At 43.1% G+C, this 18,346-nt stretch overlaps 1 protein-coding gene across 8 annotated transcripts in view; it reads right to left on the bottom strand.

Moving 5' to 3' along the window:
- Nucleotides 1–18,346, bottom strand: part of LOC129627729 (oocyte-secreted protein 1) — a 216,392-nt gene that overhangs the window by 34,463 nt on the left and 163,583 nt on the right. The window lies entirely within an intron of this gene.

The raw sequence follows: 18,346 nt of genomic DNA, 5'->3' as shown, positions 1-18,346 counted from the left end.
CATGTCAGCAAATTTGGAAACAGCTGTGGCCACTGGACTAGAAAAGGTTAGTTTTCATTCCAGTCCCAAAGAAGGGCAATGCCAAAGAATGTTCAAACTACCAGACAATTGCTTTCATTTCACATACTGGTAAGGTTATGCTCAAATTCCTTCAAGCTAGGCTTCAGCAATACATGAACTGAGAACTTCCAGATGTACAAGCTGGATTTAGAAAAGGCAAAGCAACCAATGATCAAACTGTCCACATTCCTCAGCTCATAGAGAAAGCAAGGGAATTCCAGAAAAACATCTACTTCTGCTTCTTTGACTATGCTAAAACCTTTGTGTGGATCACAACAAACTGTGGAAAATTCTTAAAGTGATGGAAATACCAGACCACCTTCTCTGTCTCCTGAGAAACCTGTGGGTCAAGAAGCAACAGTTCAGACCAAACACGGAACAACAGACTGGTTCAAATTTGAGAAAGGAGCACGTCAGGCTGTATACTGTCACCCTGCTAATTTAACTTATATGCAGAGTACATCATGCGAAATGCCAGGCTGGGTGAAGCACCAGCTAGAATCAAGATTGCAGGAAGAAATATTAACCACCTTAGATGTGCAAATGATACCACTCTAATGGCAGAAAATGAAGAGGAACTAAAGACCTTCTTTTTTTATTTTTAAAATTTGTTTATTTTTTAATTGAAGGATAATAGCTTTATAGGATTTTGTTGTTTTCTGTCAAACATTAACATGAATCAGGTCTTGATGAGGGTGAAAGAAGGGAGTGAAAAAGTTTGTTTAAAGCTCAACATTCAGAAAACTAAGATCATGGCATCCAGTCCCATCACTTCATGGCAAATAGATGAGGAAACAGTGGAAACAGTGGCAGATTTTATTTTGGGGGGCTGCAAAATCACTGCAGACAGTGACCACAGCCATGAAATTAAAAGACACTTGCTGCTTGGAAGGAAAGCTATGAAAAACACAGACAGCATATTAAAAAGGAAAGACAAAGGTTTTTCACTTTTGCCAACAAAGGCCCAGCTAGTGAAAGCTATGGTTTTTCCAGTAGTCATGTATGGATGTGAGAGTTGGACTATAAAGAAAGCTGAATGCTGAAGAATTGATGCTTCTGAACTGCGGTGCTAGAGAAGACTCTAGAGAGTCCCTTGGACTGCAAGGAGATCCAACCAGTCAATCCTAAAGGAAATCAATCCTGAATATTCATTAGAAGCTGAAGTTCCAATACTTTGGCCACCTGATGTGAAGAGCTGACTCATTTGAAAAGACCCTGATGCTGGGAAAGATTGAGGGCTGGAGGAGAAGGGGATAACAGAGGATGAGATGGTTGGATGGCATCACCGACTCAATGGACATGAGTCTGAGCAAACTCTCAGAGATGGTGATGGACAGGGAAGCCTGGCATGCTGTAATCCATGGGGTCGCCAAGAGTCGGACACGACTGAGCAACCGAGCAACAACAACAACTTCCCAAGAGTAAGTTTAGAATGAAAATTAGCTGTTATAAAATGCTATGAAGAAGGACTTTAAAAAAAGAGAGAGAAAGATTGAGCTTAGAGATGCCAATAAAACACAGCCACAAAATGGTTGGTCAAAGTCAAACTATTGTTTGAAATGAGTATTTTGGGTGTGACCTGAGAGAAGAGCAGTAGTAATGCCAAAGGTCTTACTATAAAGTATTTATTGTGCTTTCCATTTCTGACATGTCTCCGTTTCGGTTCATGGACACACCCATCTACTCTTTTTTGTGGGATGAACGCACGTCCCTCGTTAGCTTTGAGGGTGACGCCTGCAGCCCGGTTGCCTCTGCCCTCACCCCAGGACAGTGCGGAGATGGCTAGACACGCTTCCCATGGGCATCTCCCCTTGCAGAGCCAAGGTGGAGGCTGGCCCACCACTGCAGTCTTTCTTAGGATTGCGAGTTTCCCTCAGCAGTAACCATCAGGAAAGCTTGAAAGATGAGGCTTCTTACTCACAGGTCCTGGAGGGAACTCAGCATATCTAGTTGAAAGGGAAAGAGAGCCTGGACCTGGGGTTCTGCTTTTATTGGGATCCCTGATGGGGACCCAGGTTTTTCTTCAGACACGCCCTTTAATGATGAATTTATAGCATAAGAGCAGGAATTGAAGCAGCCAAATGGTCAGTTATTTAAGTCAACCACAGATGAGGACTGACTCCATCTGCAATGTGTTCATTCGAGATCTCTGTCTTTGAAGAGGATACCTCTGTTATCAAAAGCTTAATGCACTTGCAACATAATAAAATCAAACAAACCTGCCAGATGTGCCGGGAGCCGGCGAGAGACATTCCACTCGTGACAAAGGTCATGAGGAAGGGGGCTCGGCATACGCAAAGGCGGGATCGAGCCTCGGGAGTGCCCCCGGATATTCTCGAGCATCTACCCCCCAAAAACCAGTCTGCCTACTTTATTGCTTTGTGCTCTCACCTCTGACTTTACTGGGGGCTGTCCCCCACCACCATCTCGCTCTCTCTGTCAAAGAGTTAACTTACAGCTCCAATTAATAAAGATCCTGGGCAATTAGGAGTGTTTAAATCCAAACCCCTCAGATGGCTCTCTAACTCGCCTGACAAGTTTACCCGGACACCTACAGCTATGCATACGATTGTTTACAGTCTCCCAGCCTCGAGAGGCAGGGGAAGCCTAAGATATTCAAATAGCTTAGAGCCTCTCAGAGAATTAGAAACTGTCAGAATAAAACTAGTAAAAGATTTCATTGATGAGCCAATGTTTGTTGCCAAGTTTTCACATCCCCTGAATTGTATCCTTGAATGTGCATTAATTAATATAGTTGGTATGTAGAAAAAATAAGTAGTGGCCTTGGTGTTAGTAACTTTAGACCCTTAAGGTAGTAAATTCTTTCCTTTGTAAACCCATTACACATCCACCCTATAGGAACGTAATCTTATCTTCGGAAGATGGCGCCAAACCTTAAAATAATTACTCTTAGAGAAAATAAGTCTTTGTTGATAAGTGCTTGTCAAGAGTCATAAAATGTTAATAGGCCTCTGGCCAGAAGATGATGTAAATCACCTAAACCATTTGTATACGATAAATCTGCAGGAAAGAAACCCTGGTTTTTGATAAGCATCAAAGACTGCTGATTTTGCATCCCCTATTATCCTCTATGTGTAACTTAGGGTATAAAAGCCCCTGTTGAAAATAAAGCTATGGGCCTTGCTCACCAACGCTTGGTCTCCCCATGTCATTCTTCCCTTTAACTTCCAGCTGAGTGTTCATCTGGAGCACGGATATCCTCTGCGACCATTTATTTGCCTGGGCTTCTAAGACCCACTCGAGAAGGTGTCTACGGTGGGGCACCTTCCGCTATTCGAGAGGGCGCCTGCGGCCTCCGTGGTCAGAGCTAACCTGGTGTCACGGGTTATATTGATTTTCCGCGTAAACCAAGCCACTCAGCTTCTTTTCTCCACTGAATTTTCCTACTGAGCTATCCTCATTCTATTACTCTTTATTATCTCTAATTAACATTTGAATAGGTCGCCTAGCCGTCTCTCCTTCGAATACCCTGGATCAGCCGGGGCTGGACCTCGGCACAGATGCTCACCCTACAAAGATGTACTGCATAAAATATAGAACTAGCCTATGCAGAGAGGAGAACTGTAAGCTAAGTGGGTGAAACCAAACCAAAAGAAGAGTATTTCATGACAGATGAAAATTATGCATGCTCAGTCACTTCAGTCATGTCCGACTCTTTGCCACCCCATGGACTGCAGCCCGCCAGGCTCCTCTGTCCATGGGATTCTCTAGGCAAGAATACTGGAGTGGGTTGCCATGCCCTCCTTGTTGGGGATTTTCTCCCCAGGACTTGGAAGCGACGAACCTGAAAGAAGGACACTCGGACAGTCTCTTGCAAGGACTGACAAGTTTATTTCTGCAGTCAAGCCTTTTTATAGAAGTAGGAACAAAGAGCTTAGAGTATACAGCCAGCAGAGCGTGTACAGGGTTAACACCTAATCAGTAAAAATATTTCAAGGACAGCGCGCTCTAAGTGACCCATGTGCTTATCCCATAACCCGTTTTCTCAAGCAACATCCTTAATATTTATTATTAAATCTTGGCGCCAGGCATAACCAAAGGCAGGAGATGTTTTTCTGCCTGAGCACACCAAGCCAGGGTATTTCTGGCCCTTCGCCATTTTCCCAAGGACTTCCTCCAACCGGCTATTTTGTACTGGGCTTCCCAACACTCCTCCAGGGGATCTTCCCGACCCAGGAATCAAACCCATGTCTCCTGCATTACATGTAAAGACCCATGTCTTTACCTCTGAGCCACCAGGGAAGCCCCACAATGAAAATTATATGAAACTCAAATTTCAGTGTCAATTTTAAAAACTCTTACTGAAACACAGACATTCTCATTCATTTACATATTATCTATGGTTGAAAGAAAAGAGTCTCTCACACTAGCCTGATGCTGGAAAAGATTGAAGGCAAAAGGAGAAGAGGGTGGCAGAGGATGAGATGGTTGGATGGCATCACTTACTCAATGGACATGAGTTTGAGTAAGCTCCGGGAGTTGGTGATGGACAGGGAGGCCTGGCGTGCTGCAGTCATGGGGTTGCAAAGAGTCAGGCATGACTGAGCAACTGAACTGAACTGAACTGATAGCTAATGGTGAAAGGTGTCAGATTCTTGATCTCTGAAGAAGAAGATTTAGCTTCGGGACCAGGGACCAGGATTGATCACTCAAGAGCTTTTGTATAGCAGAGTTTTATTAAAGTATAAAAGGGACAAAGAAAGCTTCTGACACACACATCAGAAGGGGGAGAATGCCCCTCTAGCTAGTGTTACCAAGACAGTTATATACTTTTTAATTAGTTATTACAATAAATGAAAAGAATGTCTCAAGTTTATGAAAATTTTACCAGACCCACTCCCACAATTTACATTTTCAGATAATAGCATTAGAACTTAACAATAGAAAGATCCTACCAGACCCACTCCCGTAATATACATTCTAAAATATCAGGGTTTTCAGGAAGGAGAAATTGTCCTCAAGCAGGATACATTGTTGTTGTATAATCCCTAGTACAGAGTTTAACAGAGTTGTCTGTTGTGTAATCATCAGTTTCAGACTTAAAGAAAAAAACCATTTTATGTGACTAAGGAACATAGAGGGAAAAAAGATGTTTGTCCTTTCCTCCTCCTTGAGAACCTCAGACCCCTCTCTCCTTGGGGACCCCTGGACTACTTATCAACCTGCCTAGGAATTGACTCTCTCATTAGTTCCAGGTCTTGTAGGTCTTCATAGAACCATTCAACTTCAGCTTCTTCAGCAAAGCTATGGCTTTTCCAGTAGTCATGTATGGATGTGAGAGTTGGACTGTAAAGAAAGCTAAGTGCCGAAGAATTGAGGCTTTTGAACTGTGCTGTTGGAGAAGACTCTTGAGAGTCCCTTGGATTGCAAGGAGATCCAACCAGTCCATCCTAAAGGAAATCAGTCCTGGGTATTCATTGGAAGGACTGATGCTGAAGCTGAAACTCCAATACTCTGTCCACCTGATGTAAAGAGCTGACTCATTGGAAAAGACCCTGATGCTGGGAAAGATTGAAGGCAGGAGGAGAAGGGGACGATAGAGGATGAGATGATTGGATGGCATCACTGACTCAATGGACATGAATTTGGGTAAACTCTGGGAGCTGGAGATGGACAGGGAGGCCTGGTGTGCTGCAGTCCATGGGGTCACAAAGAGCTGGACACAACTGAGCAGCTGAACTGAACTGAACTGAACCTGGAGGCTCTTAAGATATTGTGTAGCTCAGCCAATGACCTTGAAGGAGCTGGGTTTTACTAGATATCTGGGTTCACTCCTCAATGTTCACCTCTAGTCAATCAAGCAAATAACCAGAATGACATAAGTCCTATGTATCAACATGTACAGAAGCAGAACAAAAGGAGTACAGAGTACAGATTATCTCAAGTGGATCTGCTTGATTAGATAAACAAATACCAAGTGATAGACGACTCTTAATGGGTGACCTTGACTCCAAACGTCAAATGCTTGAAGCCTGAATGCTCTCTCAGTCTTGCTGGAAGCCACCTCAATCTTTTATTTTCTAGTAAACATAAAACATTTATTCTCATGTGATTATCAGCCTATACATGTTATTAGTTTATTATTTGGCTTAAGCATCTGGGGCAGTTCCTTTCAGCAAATATTTGACAACCTCTCACATGGCAGGTATTTTGAATGGTGCAATAGGAGATACAAGGGTGAACAGAAAGATTTTGAACCTATTTGCAGGGCAGGAATATAGATGCAGACGTAGAGGACAGGCTTGTGGGCATGGTGTGGGGAGGAGAGGCCTAGGGAACTGAGAGGGTAGCATGGAGACACACACATTGCCATGTGTGAAAAGCTAGCTAACAAGAAGTTGCTGCAGGACAGAGGCTCGAATCCGGGGCCCTGTGAAGACCTAGACAGGAGCATGGCATGAGGCAGGAGCGAGTTCCAAGCAGCAGGGGACACGCACACACTGGTGGCCGAGTCACACTGCTGTGTGACGGGACCCAGCACAGCACTGAAGTGGTTATCTCCCAATTAAAAATAAAATTAGAAAAAGAAGAAAGATATATCCTTGCCTTTGAGGAACTCACAGTCTGGCAGAGAGGTACACATTAAATAAACACAGTTAAATAATTCTGCAGATAACTAATAGTAATTCTCATAAGTGCTGCATAGGAAAGCACAGACTACCCAGACAGTCGATAACAGGGGAACATAACCAAGTCTTGGGATGCAGAGAGAGCGACCCTGAGGAAGTACAGTCCCCCTTAACCACAGGGGATGTGTTCCATACCCCCAGTGGAGGACCGAGACTGAGAATAGTATCAAACTTCATATATACTTTTTTCTCTATATGTATATTGCTAGAATAAAGTTTGGCTTCCCGGGTGGCTCAGCTGGTAAGGAATCTGCCTGCAATGTGGGAGACCTGGGTTCGATCCCTGGGTCGGGAAGATCCCCTGGCGGAGGTCATGGCAGCCCACTCCAGTGTTATTGCCTGGAGAATCCCATGGACAGAGGAGCCTGGGGGGCTACAGTCCCTGGGGTCACAAAGAGTTGGACACAACTGAGCAACTAAGCACAGCACGTAGAATAAAGTTAAATGTACAGGTCAGGCACAATAAAAGACTAAGAACAGAAATAATAAAATGGAACAATTATAACAACATACTAAAGAAAGAAGTATGTGAATGTGGTCTCGCTGTCTCTCTCTGTTCCAAAATATCTTGCACAAATATTATGCCTTTGCCATTTTTACGAAGCACTTTTCGGGCACTGTGACCTTGATTTTGGCAGTCTGAAATGTGACAGCCAGACTAGCACGGGTTTCTTTTTCCTTCTTCACCATTTCACCCATAAAAGGGTTGTTCTTACTGTCAGTCTTAACTTCAGCATACGATTTTTTTTTCTTTCCTTATTAAGCTGAGAACGTTTATCTGTTCACTTAAAAGAAGCACTTACAGCTTCCCTTTGGCATGTGGGAATGGCCAGCATCACTACCCTGGCCCTTTGGGGCCACCATTAAATCAACTAAGAGCTCCTCGAACAGGAGCACTGTGATACCATGACAGTCTGTCTGGGAACCCTGACAGCTGCTGACTGATGGGCAAGATACACCTGACAAAGGGGTGATCCAGGTCCCAGGCTAGAGCTATTGGTGTGAGAGTTCATCATGCTATGAAGAAGGGCACACAATTTTTAACTAATGAATTGTTTATTTCTGGAACTTTCCATTTAACATTTTTATACTATGGGATCACAGGTAACTGAAAATACTGGTAGCACAGACAGTAAAGAATCCACCTGCAATGCAGGAGACACTAGTTAGATCCCTGGGTTTGGAAGATCCCCTGGAGAAGGGAATGCTACTCAATCCAGTGTTATTGCCTGGAAAATTCCATGAACAGAGAGCCTGGTGGGCTACAGTCCGTGGGCTCACAAAGAGTCAGACACAACTGAAACCACAGGGGGGTTAAATACTGCGGTAGTTAAGCTGAAGGTTAGGCTTCCCAGGTGGCTCAGTGGTAAAGAATCTGCCTGCCAAAGCAGGAAATGCAGGAGACGTGGGTTTGATCCCTGGGTCAGGAAGATCCCCTGGAGCAGGACATGGCAACCCACTCCAGTATTCTTGCCTGGAGAATCTCACAGACAGTGGAGTCTGGCGGGCTACAGTCCATGGGGTCCCAAAGCGTGGGACACGGCTGAGCAACCAGGCACTCACGCAGGAGCGGGCCAGTGGAGAGAACAGGAGGCATCACCACGTGAAAGCAAGCATTCTAAGGAGGAAAGGCACACGTGCAAATACGCCTTGAGGCAGGAAGAAACGTGGCCGATAGAAAAACCGAAGAGAGTGAGGCCACGACCTACCGAAGAGCGGGGCAACGCGGGAGAGGCAGGCCGAGGCCAGAAGGCACAGCTCTTTAGAGACCACGTAAAATGCGGAGCTTTCACAGATGCAGAGAACAGACTTGTGCTGCCAAGGGGGCGGGGAGGGGAGAGACGGAGTGGGAGTGTGGTTTAGTGGAAGCCACTATTATATACGGAATAGATAAACAACAGGTCCTGCGGTGTAGCGCTGCTGCTGCTGCTGCCAAGTCGCTTCAGTCGTGGCCGACTCTGTGCAACCCTATAGACGGCAGCCCACCAGGCTCCCCCGTCCCTGGGACTCTCCAGGCAAGGACACTGGAGTGGGTTGCCATTGCCTTCTCCAATGCATGAAAGTGAAAAGTCAAAGTGAAGTCGCTCAGTCGTGTTCAACTCTTAGCGACCCCATGGACTGTAGCCCACCAGGCTCCTCCATCCATGGGGTTTTCCAGGCAAGAGTACTGGAGTGGGGTGCCATTGCCTTCTCCGGCAGTATAGCACAGGGAACTATATTAAATATCCTGGGATAAACCATAATGGAAAAGGACATAAAAAATGTTTGCATGTATATAAACTGAGTCACTTTGCTGTTCAGCAGAAATTAATAAAACATTGTAAATAACTGTATTTCAATAAAAACAGATTCAAAATGAAAAAATAAAATATGGAGTTTTATTCAAAGAGCAACAGAAGCCTTCAAGGTTTTAACCAGGACGCAAATAATCAGAAACATGGTTTTGAAAAGTTATGGGTTGAGGTATGAAACTGAATACTCAAAGCCCAAAGATAACAGACATATTTTCAATTGTAAGGGGATTTAAAGAACTTTTTCAAACTAGATCAGCACAATGATAAAATATCTCTTCAACAAGGAAAATTCAAAACTGACATTCTCATAGATTAAAAGTCTTTGGGGAGTGTATGTCAAACTATGTTCCTTGAGAATTCCTTTCCTTTAAATGGTGTCTATGTATTAGCCAAGTTTGAGAATTGCTGCTTTAGCAGTTGGATGGAGAATGAATTGGAAGTGTGTGCAAGTGGCTATGAAATGAAAAGACGCTTGCTCCTTGGAAGGAAAGCTACGACCAGCCTAGACAGCATATTAAAAAGCAGAGACATTACTTTGCCAACAAAGGTCCATCTAGTCAAACTATGGTTTTTCCAGTGGTCATGTATGGATGTGAGTTGGAGTACAAAGAAAGCTGAGTGCCAAAGAATTGATGCTTTTGAACTGGGGTGTTGGAGAAGACTCTTGAGAGTCCCTCAGACTGCAAGGAGATCAAGCTGGTCCATTCTAAAGGAAATCAGTCCTGAATATAGATCGGAAGGACTGATGATGAAGCTGAAGCTCCCATACTTTGGTCAGCTCATGTGAAGAACTGACTTATTTGGAAAAGCCCCTGATGCTGGGAAAGATTGAGGGCTGGAGGAGAAGGGGATGCCAGAGGATGAGATGGTTGGATGGCATCACCGACTCAATGGACATGAGTTTGAGCAAGCTCCAGGAGATGGTGATGAACAGGGAGGCCTGGTGTGCTGCAGTCCATGGGGTAACAAAGAGTCAGACAAGACTGAGTGACTGAACTGAACAAGTGGCTAAGACAAAAATTTGGAAGTTATGGTGAGGGTGCAGAAATTATGGTAATTTAGAGTAGCGTCATGGCAGTAAAGGCTGAAAGATGCAGGTCCCTAAAGGTACAATGTTTGACACTGATAAGATCAGTGATTGAGGAAGACAGAGGTTATCAGGCTTGACAACGAGATTCCATGCCAAGGTCCAGCCCCGACTGATCCAGGGTATTCGAAGGGGAGACGGCGTTGGCGACTATTTATTTATTTATTCATCAAAGATATAAAGAATAATAGAATGAGGATAGCTCAGTAGGAAAATTCAGTGGAGAAAAGAAGCTGAGTAGCTTGGTTTACATGGAAAATCAATATAACCCGTGACACCAGGTTAGCTCTGACCACGGAGGCCACAGGCGCCCTCTCGAATAGCGGAAGGTGCCCCACCTTAGACACTTTCTCGAGTGGGTCTTAGAAGCCCAGACAAATAAATGGTCGCAGAGGATATCCGCGCTCCAGATGGACACTCAGCTGAAAATTGAGGGGAAGAATGACATGGGGAGACCAAGTGTTGGTGAGCAAGGCCCGTAGCTTTATTTTCAACAGGGGCTTTTATACCCTAAGTTACACATAGAGGATAATAGGGGATGCAAAGTCAGCAGTCTTTGATTCTTATCAAAAACTAGAGTTTCTTTCCTGCAAATTTATTGTATACAAATGGTTTACGTGATTTACATCATCTTCTGGCCAGAAGGCCTATTAACATTTTATGACTCTTGATAAAGACTTATCAACAAAGGCTTATTTTCTCTAAGAGTAATTATTTTAAGGTTTGGCGCCATCTTCCGAAGATAAAATTGCATTCCTATAGGGCGGATGTGTAATGGGTTTACAACAAAGGAAAGAATTTATTACCTTAAGGGTCTAAAGTTACTAACACCAAGGCCACTACTTATTTCTTCTACATACCAACTATTAATTAATACATATTCAAGGATACAATACAGGGGATGTGGAAACTTCGCAACAAGCATTGGCTCATCAATGAAATCTTTTACTAGTTTTATTCTGACAGTTTCTAATTCTCTGAGAGGCTCTAAGCTATTTGAATATCTTAGGCTTCCCCTGCCTCTCGAGGCTGGGAGACTGTAAACAATCGTATGCATAGCTGTAGGTGTCCGGGTAAACTTGTCAGGCGAGTTAGAGAGCCATCTGAGGGGTTTGGATTTAAACACTCCTAATTGCCCAGGAACTTTATTAATTGGAGCTGTAAGTTAACTCTTTGACAGAGAGAGCAAGATGGTGGTGGGGGACAGCCCCCAGTAAAGTCAGAGGTGAGAGCACAAAGCAATAAAGTAGGCAGACTCTGGTTTTTGGGGGTAGGTGCTCGAGAATATCCGGGGGCACTCCCGAGGCTCGATCCCGCCTTTGCGTATGCCGAGCCCCCTTCCTCATGACCTTTGTCACGAGTGGAACTTCTCTCGCCGGCTCCTGGCAATTCCAGGTATATACAACTGAGTTGATAGTTATTAGCGAGAAAACAAGTTAACAATTATGCACCGCCTTTTATGTACTAGGTACTATTCTAATCACCCTTATGGTAACCAATCAGACTTTTACAGATCTTAGGAGACAAGAGCTATTATTATCTACAGTTTACTGACAAGGAAACTGAGACTCAGAGAGGTTAAGGCAAGTACCTAACATCACACAGCAAAGATGGTGAAATGAAAATGATATCACTCACATGTGTCTGTCTCTCTGTGACCCCATGGACTGTGGCCCACCAGGTTCCTCTATTTATAAAATTCTCCAGGCCAGAATACTGGAGTGGGTAGCCGTTCCCTTCTCCAGGGGATCTTCCCAACCCAGGGATCAAACCCAGGTCTCCCGCATTGCAGGCAGATTCTTTACTGTCTGAGGGCTGCACAGCAAAGACGCTAGTACTAAAGAAGGAGCAAGTTAGCAGTAGAAGAAATAGATTTCAACTCTGGGTATTCTAATTTTGAGATTCTTATGAGTTACGCAAGCAGAAATGTGGAGAAAACATCTGGCTATAAGTTGGGGCTCAGAAGGGAATCTAAGGCAGGAATAAAAATTTGGGAAATACTTGAATATTTGAAGGATTCAACCTGGATGTGAGAACACTAGAATTTGTAGCATGAGAAAAAGTGATAGTTTAATACAAAGCCCTGAGAACATAAAGCATTTAAAGTTTAACTATATATAGTGAGTACAAAGAAGCAGCAGTCAAAAAAAAAGGAGGACAGTCAGGGGTGGAGGTTGGTGCTCTTGCTAAAGAAGTGATGTGGGAAATGTGTCTCAAACTGGAGTATCAGTTACATTCACGGCTTTTAGAGTTCAGGTAGAAAAGATGGCCAACACAATGGGAAAAGTTATTTGCAAATCATATGTCTGATAAGGGACCTGTATCTAGACTATACAAGGAATTCTGCCACAAAATACCAAAAAGGTAAATGATCCAATTTAAATATGGGCAAAGGATCTTTTTGGAGTGGGGGAATGTTCTGTAACCGATTGTGGTTCTGGCTGCACTGTCTGAATGCGGAAGATCACAGAACCAAAAGCCACTGAGACTGCCCTATGTGGCTGAATTGCATAGGCTGTAAATTATATCCCCAAAAGAAATCTGTTTTTTAAAAATGTGGTCAAGTTAGGAGAAAACTGAAAGCATTAGGGGATCCTAAATTAGCCAAGATTAGATGACAGTACTCAACCAGTCCATTCTGAAGGAGATCATCCCTGGGATTTCTTTGGAAGGAATGATGCTGAAGCTGAAACTCCAGTACTTTGGCCACCTCATGCGAAGAGTTGGCTCTTTGGAAAAGACTGTGATGCTGGGAGGGATTGGGGGCAGAAGGAGAACGGGACAACAGAGGATGAGATGGCTGGATGGCATCACAGACTCGATGGATGTGAGTCTGAGTGAACTCCGGGAGTTGGTGATGGACAGGGAGGCCTGGTGTGCTGCGATTCATGGGGTCGCAAAGAGTAGGACACGACTGAGCGACTGATCTGATCTGATCTGAACCATCAAAGACAAGATTGGACCAATTACTATAATTAGTAACAGAACCAGAGTGACAATGAGAGTGTTTTGCCTAATAGACACTATTTAATGAATAATGAAGTGGCTAGAAATGAAATGGATGGTCAGCTTACAAAAGTATTGCTTGAACTATGTAACTGGAAAAATTCTAAGCATCATATCGGTTTTATACTGTGGCATAGCTAACTACTCCAAAATCTAGTGGATTAACAATCATTTTCTTAAATGTATGGGTCAGCAATTTGCTCTGGGTTTAACTAAATAGTTATTCATGTTATTTTATTCATTTGGTGGCTCAGCTGATGTGAAATGATCTAAAATCTCCTCTCTCCAAGTCAGGAGTTGGCAGACGGACAGCTAGACTGTCTCAGTTCTTCACTATATGGTCCTTCCAGTAGGCCAGCTTTATCCACACATAGTAGGTCTTCAGATTCACACAACAGAACTCAGTGCAAAAGCAATTTTTCAATCTTCCTCTTAACATCACATTTTCTAACTTCCTGTGGACCCAAGTAATTCACATTAGCAAGCTCAAATTGAAGCCTAGAATTAAGCAGATCTCCTGTATGGAGACATAAACATTACAAACATTCATGTCCAGGTATCACCTAAAGCCTTGAGATTTAGGGACTTTCCTGGCAGTTCAATGGCTAACACTTTGCCTTCCAGTGCAGAGCGTGTGGATTCAACTCCTGCTCCGAGAGGTAAGCTCCCATATGCCTTGAGGCCAAAAGACCGAACACAAAATAGAAGCACTTTTGTAACAAGTTCAATAAAGACTTCAGAATTTGTTGGTGTTCACTCAGTCATGTCTGACTCTTTGCAACCCCATGGACCACAGCACACCAGGCTCCTCTGTCCTCCACTATCTCCCGGAGTCTGCCCAAATTCATGTCCATTGAGTTGATGATGCCCTCAAGCCAGCTCATCCTCTCTCACATCCCCATCTCCTCCTGCCCTCAGTCTTTCCTGGCATCAGGGTCTTTTCCAATAAGTCAGTTCTTCATATCAGGTGGCCAAAGTATTGGAGTTTCAGCTTCAACATCAGTCCTTCCAAAGAATATTCAGGACTGATTTCCTTTAGGATGGACTGGTTGGATCTCCTTGCAGTCCAAGGGACCCTTGAGTCTTCTCCAACACCACAGTTCAAAAGCATCAATTCTTCTGCACTCAGCTTTCTTTATAGTCCAAATCTCACATCCATACATGACTACTGGAGAAACCATAGCTTTGACTAGATGGACCTTTGTCAGTAAAGTTATGTCTCTGCTTTTTAATATGCTGTCTAGGTTGGTCATAGCTTTTCTTCCAAGGAGCAAGTGTCTTTTAACCTCATGGCTGCAGTCACCATCTGCACTGATTTGGGAGCCCCCAAAAATAAAGTCAGCCACTGTTTCCACTGTTTCCCCATCTATTTGCCATAATGTGATGGGACTGGATGCCACGATCTTAGTTTTTTGAATGTTGAGTTTTAAGCCAACTTTTTCACTCTCCTCTCTCTTTTCATCAAGAGGTTCTTTAGTTGTTCTTCACTTTCTGCCATAAGGGTGGTGTCATCTGCATATCTGAGGTTATTGATATTTCTCCTGGCAATCTTGATTCCAGCTTGTGCTCCATCCAGCCCATCATTTCTCATGATGTACTCTGCATATAAGTTAAATAAGCAGGGTGACATTATACAGCCTTGACGAACTTTTCCAATTTGGAACCAGTGTGTTGTTCCATGTCCAGTTCTAACTGTTGCTTCTTGACCTGCATACAGATTTCTCAGGAGGTGGGTCATGTGGTCTGGTACTCCCATCTCTTTAAGAATTTTCCAGTTTGTTGTGACACACACAGTCAAAGGCTTTGGCGTAGTCAATAAAGCAGAAGTAGATATTTTTTTGTAACTCTTTTGCTTTATTGATGATCAGATGGATGTTGCCAATTTGATCTCTGGTTCCTCTGCCTTTCCTAAATCGAGCTTGAACATCTGGAAGGTCACAGTTCACATACTGTTGAAGCTGGGCTTGGAGAATTTTGAGCATTACTTTGCTAGCATGTGAGATGAGTGCAACTGTGCACTCATCTCATCAGGTGGCCAAAGTATTGGAGTTTCAGCTTCAGCATCATTCCTTCCAATGAATATTCAGGGTTGATTTCATTTAGCATTGACTGGTTTGATCTCCTTGTTGTACAAGAGACTCTCAAGAGTCTTCTCCAACACCACAGTTCAAAATTATCAATTCTTTGACTTTCAGCCTTCTTTATGGTCCAACTCTCACATCTGTACATGACTACTGGAAAAACCATAGCTTTGACTTCCTGTGGACCCAAGTAATTCACATGACCAAGCTCAAATTCAAGTCTAGAATTAAGCAGGTCTCTGGTATGAAGATATAAATTTTACAAACATTCATATCCAGGTGTTGCTTAAAGCCTTGAGATTTAGGGACTTCCCTGGCGGTCCAGTGGCTAAGACTTCACCTTCCAATGTGGAGGGTGTACAGATTCGATTCCTATTCAGGGAAGTGAGATTCCCACGTGCCTCGTGACCAAAACATCAAAACATAAAACAGAAGCAATATTGTAACAAGTTCAATAAAGACTTTAAAAATGGTCCACATCAAAAAAAAAAAAGCCTTGATATTTAATGAGATCACTAAAGGAAAAAGAAGAATTCTAGGAACTGAACCCTAGAATATTACAGCTTTTAGAAAATCAGGCACCCTAGGGTACACCAGCGTGAGAAAACCAAAAAGGACCAGTCAGAAAGTTAGGGGGGAACTCCATAAAAGGATGGTGCTCCAGACTATTAGAGTGAGTATTTAAGGAGAAAAAGAGTCATCAGTTGTCAGGTGAGGTAAATGAGGATTCATCGTTCCTGATATAGTAACTAGGAAAGCATGACACATTTTTAAAATTGTATTTTGAAGAGGCTGGAGAACTGTGCAAGTAACACAGACAAAACACAGAGGTGGTAGGGTATGACCAGTAAGTGAATCTCTCTATTGAAAATGGACAACTGAGGCAAACCCAGGGACGAGCAACACATGAGCACTAGCAGAGGGAGAAAATGGAGGAAAAGGTGTCATGATTAAGTCCTTAGCTAAGCTGATAGATTCTATTTCTCCCAACTTTATTGACAAAAGTTGTGTATATATATTTAGGTGACCAACAAGATGACTTGATATACATGTGTATTATTAAATGATCACCATAATCAAGTAATTAACATATCCATCATCTCATATGGCTACCATTTTTTTGTATGTGAGGGGGAGAACATGTAAGATCTACTCTTAGCAACATATCAAGCTTACAAGATAATATTAACTATAGGCACTGTGCTGTACATTAGATCCCCAGAGTATATTCATCTTATAGCTGAAAGCTTGTACCCTTTGTCCAACATTTCCCTGTTTCCCCCAAGCCACAGCCCCTGGCAACTACCATTTTACCATCCACTTCTAAGAGTCTGACTCTTTTTAGATGCCACATTTAACTGATATCACACAGTGCTTGTTTTTCTCTAACTTATTTCACTTAGCATAATGCCCTCAAGATCCATTCATTTTGTTACAAATGGCAGAATTTCCCTCTTTCTCATGGCTGAAAAATATCCCAGTGTGTGTGTGTGTGTGTGTGTATCACAGTTTCTTTATTCATTCATCAGTTGACAGACACTTAGGTTGATGCCATAATCCTGGCTATTGTCCACAATGCTGCAAAGAACATGGGGATACAGATATCACTTTGAGGTGCTGTAATCATGCTTGTTTCACAACCAAAGAATTGCTAATAGTTAAAGCTCAGGGGTTTGCTGGACTGGTTCCTGTTTCTCTTAGACCTTTTTGCTCTCTTTCTGCCTTTGCTCCTGTTTTTCGGGAAATATATGACCACTGGCCCATAGAACAAATGTGCTGATCTGGACAGTGTAAAGACCATACTCGGTTCCAACATCAGCAAGGCTTCTCGTGATGAGAAGAGCAGCGTAGCCCCAGCACATGGCCTGCAGCCGTTTCCTGCTTCCCTTCTTCTGTAAATCCCGGATAACACCTGGGGGGTTGGTAGTTGGTTCTTTCGGACAGAAGTCCACCATCTCCCCAGGTTGCAAACTTCCTTAAAATAAAGCTACTTTTCCTTTACCCAACACTTGTCTCTCAGTAAGGTTTCTTGAGCAACAAGCAACAGAGCCTGAGTTCTGTAACAATACTGATTTCATTTCCTTTGGATGTATACCCAAAACTGAGATTGCTGAATCAGACAATAGTTCTATCTTTGATTTCTTAAGAAAATGTCATACTGTTTTTCATAACAAAAAGCTATGACAAACCCAGACAGCATTTAAGTTTAAAAAGCAGAGACATTACATTGCTGACAAAGATCTGTCTGTCAAAGCTATGGTTTTTCCAGTAGTCACATACAGATGTGAGAATTGGAACATAAAGAAGGCTGAGTGCCAAAAAACTGATGCTTTCGAACTGTGGTGTTGGAGAAGACTCTTGAGAGTCCCATGGACTGCAAAGGAGCTCCAACTAGTCAATCCTAAAGGAAATCAACACTGAATATTCATTGAAAGGACTATTGCTGAAGTTCAAGCTATAATACTTTGGCCACATGATGCAAAGAGCTGACTTATTGGAAAAGGCTGATGCTGAGAAAGATTGAAGGCAAAAGGAGAAGGTGGCAGCAGAGGATGAGATGATCAGATAGCATCACTGATTCAATGGACATGAATTTGAGCAAACTCCTGGAGATTGTGGAGGACAGAGGAGCCTGGCGTGCTATACTCCATGGGGTCGCAAAGAGTCAGACACAGCATAGCGACTGAAGGGCAACAACAACCTTATCAGATAGAAAGTATCTAATGAATATTTTTTCTCCCATTCTCTAGGCTGCCTCCTTATTTTGCTGATGATTTCCTTTGCTATGCAGAAGCTTCTCCGTTTGATATAGTGCTGCTTGTTTATTTTTCTTTTTACTATTTATGCTCTTGGTGTCATATCCAAAAAGATCACTGCCAAGACAAATGTCAAGGAGCCTCTTCCTCCCTGTGTCTCGTGTACATCCGCCAGGGCTGTTTACCGGTTTCATTTGGTGCTGTCGTGTTTGCTGGCTTCTTTGGAAGCTCAAGTCCTTTTCCTTTGGTTTGCTTTCTCAACACAGCCCTCCTCAAGGACTCCACTGGGGTTTTACAACATCCCACCTGAAACCTAAAGTTTTCAGGTGGGAACTTTTGTCCATGAATGACTGCTAAGATTACTATTTCTGTGGGGGGATATATCGGAGAGTTTGTATTCCACCACCTTGCT

This window comes from Bubalus kerabau, chromosome 15 (genome assembly GCF_029407905.1).
Source record: "Bubalus kerabau isolate K-KA32 ecotype Philippines breed swamp buffalo chromosome 15, PCC_UOA_SB_1v2, whole genome shotgun sequence".
NCBI classification, from domain to species: Eukaryota; Metazoa; Chordata; class Mammalia; order Artiodactyla; family Bovidae; genus Bubalus; species Bubalus kerabau.
Note: the sequence above shows the minus strand (reverse complement) of the source record. Positions and strands in the feature narration are given on the sequence as shown.